We start from the raw sequence: 5,832 nt of genomic DNA, 5'->3' as shown, positions 1-5,832 counted from the left end.
ATTTTCCACAACCGTGTATTATATTGAAGTCCTCTGTGGTTGCTTTCTTATTTCTTGTACAGCATGAGTGTTTTATTGTAAAGTTTCAATCTGCCCCTCAGAAATTTGCATTTACCGTGCGTGCATATTTGCAGTAGTGTACAACAGGTGTATTTTATTGTGTTTGTACTTTTTAATTAACCCACTCATGCTTTTTTTTCACCTTTATCATTCATTCTCAATACACAACTTAACTGCTGTGTTGTGCAACAGCTTCATAATTTTTAGACAGCTTCATATGTATATACATCATTTTTAAAAATTTATTGGACAGTGCGACTATGCAGGCTTCTGCCATTTATGAACCATTCTGAAGATAAGTTGCCATGAACACTGCTGGTGTTCTTTGGTACGACTCCTGACTTTCACTACATTCATATATATTAAGTCTTACATAGGAACTATTTACATGAGTTTTAATTGACGAACTGCTTACTTAATTTTATTTATTTAGTTATTGACAAAGAGCTGTCCAGTATTCAATAAAGTTACATTCTTGTACATGGCATACTATTTGGTTTTATTCCTTCTCTATTTTTGTTGCATTTTCTGTATTTAGGTGCATAAAGAGGGTCCTGAAGAACATTTCCTTGAAGCCCCAAAAACACATTGAAGAGAGAGAGATACATCCCAGGTATACACAGTAGTCTCCTTAATTTGGATTTCTCGGGACAGAAAACTTCCAAATGAAACGACTGTGTAATTATCATGGCACCAAGAAAACAAACAAATGCTTAATATGTCAGCAAGCTTTTATTTAGTGAATGAATCGGCAAATTGTGTTTATAATTTTCACCCGAGAAGTGCAAACGCTGCAGTTATCGTGAATGATTAGCGCAGCCGCGGCGCATGTCTTCCTCTGAGACATGCCTTTCATTATCGTGTGCACATTCCGATGATTTTTTCCCCAGTGTGCTCGTTGCCAACATATCGTCCGGTCATTGTGGTGCAGCTGGTGCTCTTCATTGTTGACAGTTTTGCAGAGCTAAAACGAAACTACTGTTTGCCACAACCGCTGTGAACGAAACCGCCACTCCAGAATCCGTTACTTGTGCTGGCAAGGCATGCCAAAAAAACAAATGGCTGCAACATCGAGGTTCATGGCGGCTCCTTTGCTTGGTGCTGTGCTTGACTTTCTCTTTTGTGACGCCAGATTGAAATCCTTCATGTAAGCAGAGAGGGTCGTTGCTGCCAATCACCATATTTAGCTTGGTGTAGAAGATTTCAGCGACGAAAAGTCTGAAATAGCTGCGCTGTGCATGTAAATGTCTAGCCTTCCCATCGAGCCGCATCAGATTTTTTCAAACACTTTTAAGCGAGCTGGAGAGTGAAAAAAGAGAGAAAAAATGAAAGTGTTTGTGCGCAGCTAGCTTCTCTGAAAATTGCAAGCACTTCTTCGCGGGGTTGCTCCACTACTACAAGTACCATACTTCACGGTTTTTGACCTTAACAGGACAACTGTGCACTGCGACTTGTGTTGCAGTAATCACATAAAGCATGTCGCACTAATAGGCAGTAGCCTTTCTGGTGCTTTCAGCAGCTAAATAAAGATATTCCGCACTGAGAGAATGGGACTAAAAATAAACTTACCTGGTCGGTGGGTCTTGGGATAAAAAAAAATTCTGTCCGACTTGGGGTGCGCCTTTCTCTTTATGGTTAAATCCATCTGATAAGGTAGGCCGCGGCTGCTAAGTGGTAGTTGGTCGTGCTTGCAGTACGCAGTTTTCGAGATAGGGCCCGGCTTAGGAATGCACCAGACAAATGCTTCTCATAAAAATTCTCAAACCTGGTGAAACTTGGGCAGTGAATAAGAACCAATCGAACGACGATGAATTTCTTCGAACAGGTTTCCAAGATATGTTGAGGGTTTTCTTTCGGCAAAGTGAGTTGTAGTATTTGTGTAAACACACGACTTGGAAATGAATTGAACCAGTTGTAATGGAATTTAGCCATGTGCACAGTGTTGGAAAATAAACTAGCGTGCTGTGTGCAGATTGAATTTATTTATTTACTTACTCCGAGGGTACTTTAAATATGCATTATAGAGGGGAAAGGCAATATAAAGGAGGTAAAATTGATGTGCAGAAAAGGCAGAGTATAAGTAACAATGATAAATTATGCTCGTTCACTGTTTTACACATTATAAAGAAAAAAAATAGTGTTAGATCACCATAGAAATCTCTTGTTACACTTTTCAATAAAACAAATTGGGAATGATAGGTCAATACATACACAGTTAAGTTGCAAATATAGTATTTATACCATGAAAAGACATGATATATTGAACGCAAGTTTCATGATTTTAATGTAGTTAACTAAAGCGTTTCTAAATTGAACAGGATTACTTATACTAACAATGGATGCTGGCAGACTGTTCCAGTCGTTGCATGTTTTGGGTAAAAATGACTGCGAATGTGTTAGTGTGATAGAGCGAGGCGCATGTACCTTATGCGTATGATCTCTACGTGAGATGAACGGTGCTGGATTAATCCATTCTGACCGAAGCGCTGCGTTCTGGTAGTAAATCTTATGAAATAAGCATAGGCGTGATTGTTTTCTGCGGTTTAACAGCGGAGGTAGGTTAAGTGTTGCCTTCATTTGTGTTACGCTTGCCTTACGATGGTAATTAGGTAGTATAAACCGAGCGGAGCGGTTCTGGACACTTTCAAGGCAGTTGAGATCGCATGATGTGGGTCCCATACTGATGATGCATATTCCAACTATGGACTGACATATGTCGTGTATAACAAATGTATGAGCGATAATGGTGCGAGAGAGAAGTTTCTGTGAAGATATCTAAGTGTGCGGTTAGCTTTTCTCGTTATAAAGTCGATATGGTACTTCCAGGATAAGTTACAGGTTATGTGGACGCCCAGATATTTGTAGTTTCTTAGGCTCTCTAAAGGAATGTTATCAAGTAAATAGGCAGGACAAGCTTCATTAGTACGGGATATTCTCATCGATTTGCATTTCTTGACGGTAAGCTGCATGAGCCATATCATAGTCCAGTTATGCAGTGCGATTAAATCGTCCTGAAGAGATGAAATATTAACGCCATTAGTAATTTTACGATATACTACGCAGTCATCTGCAAAAAGACAAATTTTAGACGATATGTTATCAGGTAGGTCGTTAACGTAGATCTAAAACAACAGCGGTCCAGGCACAGACCCTTGTGGAACGCCAGATTTGACGGGTGTTAGAGTTGAATTAACTTCATTGGCGCTTACAAATTGCATGCAGTGTGCTAGAAATGCTTGTATCCAATTACTTACATTAGTATCAGTGTTCAGTGCTCTGAGTTTACATAGAAGTAATGCGTGGTGTACTTTGTCAAAAGCTTTAGCGAAATCAAGAAAAATACAGTCCGTAAGAAAGCCTGCGTCCAAGTTGGAATGCAAATCGTTAGTAAAGCAAAGAAGCTGGGTATCAGAGGAGAATGTTTTACAAAAACGATGTTGTCTATATGTAAAGAAGTTGTTAGATTCAAGATGATTGATTACCTGAGAATAAATTACGCGCTTCATTATCTTACAGGGCACTGAAGTCAAACTAATGGGCCTATAATTAGAAGGGTTATGCGCATCACCAGATTTATGAATCGGAATGATCTTAGCCATTTTCCAATCTAAAGACAATGTGCCGTTGTGAAGCGACTGAGAAAAAGTAATTGTAAAATTATTGAACAATACTCACTAGTACTGTGCAAAAATTTAATGTTAATTCCATCAACACCGCATGACGATTTTAATACTAATTTATTTATAATCGATTTAATACCGTTACTATTAAATGCTATGGGATCCATGAGGGGGTATTTTTTTTGGTCGTATTTCGGGAGGAGTAGCATGCGAAGACGATGAAAAGGCCTGTACGAACGTGTCATTTAGCACTTCAGCGCATGCGTGGTCGGCGATTGCTTCCCGAGTTAGTGAAGTTAGAGTAACCTTTCTAGTGCTATCTCCTTTCATAGAGCTCCAGAATGCCTTACTGTTAGTTTTCAGTAGCTTGGGAAGGGTAACGTTGTAATAGGAAAACTTTGCAGACCGTAAGTTTGAAAAGTACGTGGCTGCAGCGGATTTGTATGAGAACCAGTGTTCAGAATTTAGTGACCGTTTAGCGATACTAAATAGGCGTCGCCACGTGAGCGATCTTCCGCGTCATCAAGTCGCGCACGAAGCGTGTTCGTATCGGTTACTACACCCTCAATCTTGTCGCGCAATAAGCTGACATCCTGTTTCCATACATCAAGGATGGCCGTCTGCCTTTCCACGTGCTGCAGTCTCTGGTCGATGTCAGATATTGCCTCTGAAACGGTTTTTTGCGGTTGTTTCAGCTCATGAATTGTCTCCGACATAGAATTTTCGACGGATTACATTCTAATAGATCTTTCATTAACGTTCCGTCACGGTTTTGAGTACTTCAGCAAGGACATCGTCCTTAGATGGGCCAGGATTGCTTTCCACGTCACCACACAGTGAAAGAAACAAGGAACAGAACGGGTCACTCAAGGCTTCTGGGCACGGAAGCACGGCAATGAAGCGATTACTAGATTGAAGCGAAGAAGTGGCGGTTTGGAAATGTAACTGACCTGCAGGGTGAAAAGAGACAAGTGTGAGCCTGTCATCCTGTCGGTGCCTCCGTGCCCCCTGAGTGCCCAGAGCGTATTGCTTGGCTTTAAGCGTCCCGCTGCTGGCGCTGTCGATGCTGTCGCGGTCGCGCAGTGGTGAGCCGACGATACCAATGGGGTGTCGTTCCAGATGTAGATTTGGTGACCGCTTTGATCCGGGTAATGTGTGGCGGGAACAGGTTCACTGAATTTGCCGGCCACTGAAGCATGGACAATAGGCTCGCCACGCGAATCCAGTGGAGCAGCGCACCGAAAACCAGGGATGAAGGCAGGGAGTAACTGCTGGGTGAAAAGAGACAAGTGTGACCCTGTCATCCTGTCGGTGCCTGCATGCCCTCTCAATGTTCGAAAGCTGTAACGAACGCTGCTTGCAGTTGCTTCTAAATTTCTGGCGGGCAAGTAAACTGACAATTATCACTCGAGAGTGGGGATCAACATGGCCCAATGTACACTACCCGATTTTGAATGAACCACTTGCCCTTTCTCAGGACGAACGTTGAATGTGATGCGCTGTTTCGTGTTTGAAAATTAGAGTTGAGTAGCATGGCGTCATAGATTGAAGTGAAAAGCTGTCTTTAAGATGTCTTCAGTTTGCAAATGCTGCATCAGCGTTGCGATTATGTGTAGTTAAACCAGGATCGATGAAATTACCGCGGAAACACCATTTTGTTGAACACGTCATGGCCTCTTCGATGAAACTGTTTTCAGTAAAACAATATTCGATGAAACGTCACGGACATGACTGCTTCATGATGCTCTTTTAGTATATTTCGTTTTCCAGAATATCAAATGCCCATGTAGCCTGGTGTAAGGAAAAACGTCCCCCGTAGATAACTACCCTGAATGTACGTCCCCTCAGGAATCGCTCTCTAGAAAAAAAAGTGCCCAAGTGAAAAACAAACCGAAAGCTCCCTTGACAAAGAACTACAGTCTTAATTCGACACTTGGCTTAGACATACGGCAGTTTAACGTCCCAAAAACACTCAGGTTATAAGGGGCGCCGTAGTGGAGAGCTCCGAATAATTTTCGGCCACCGTTTTTTTAACATCCACCTGACATCGCACAGTACATGGGCCTATCAATGGACATTTTCATTCAGCGCAGAAATAGAAAAAAACTATACCCGAGAAGCACCCCCCCGTCCATACCCCCCCCCCCCAACC

Source organism: Dermacentor variabilis, chromosome 2 (assembly GCF_050947875.1).
Source record: "Dermacentor variabilis isolate Ectoservices chromosome 2, ASM5094787v1, whole genome shotgun sequence".
Lineage (NCBI taxonomy): Eukaryota > Metazoa > Arthropoda > Arachnida > Ixodida > Ixodidae > Dermacentor > Dermacentor variabilis.
This window is presented reverse-complemented; position numbering follows the sequence as displayed.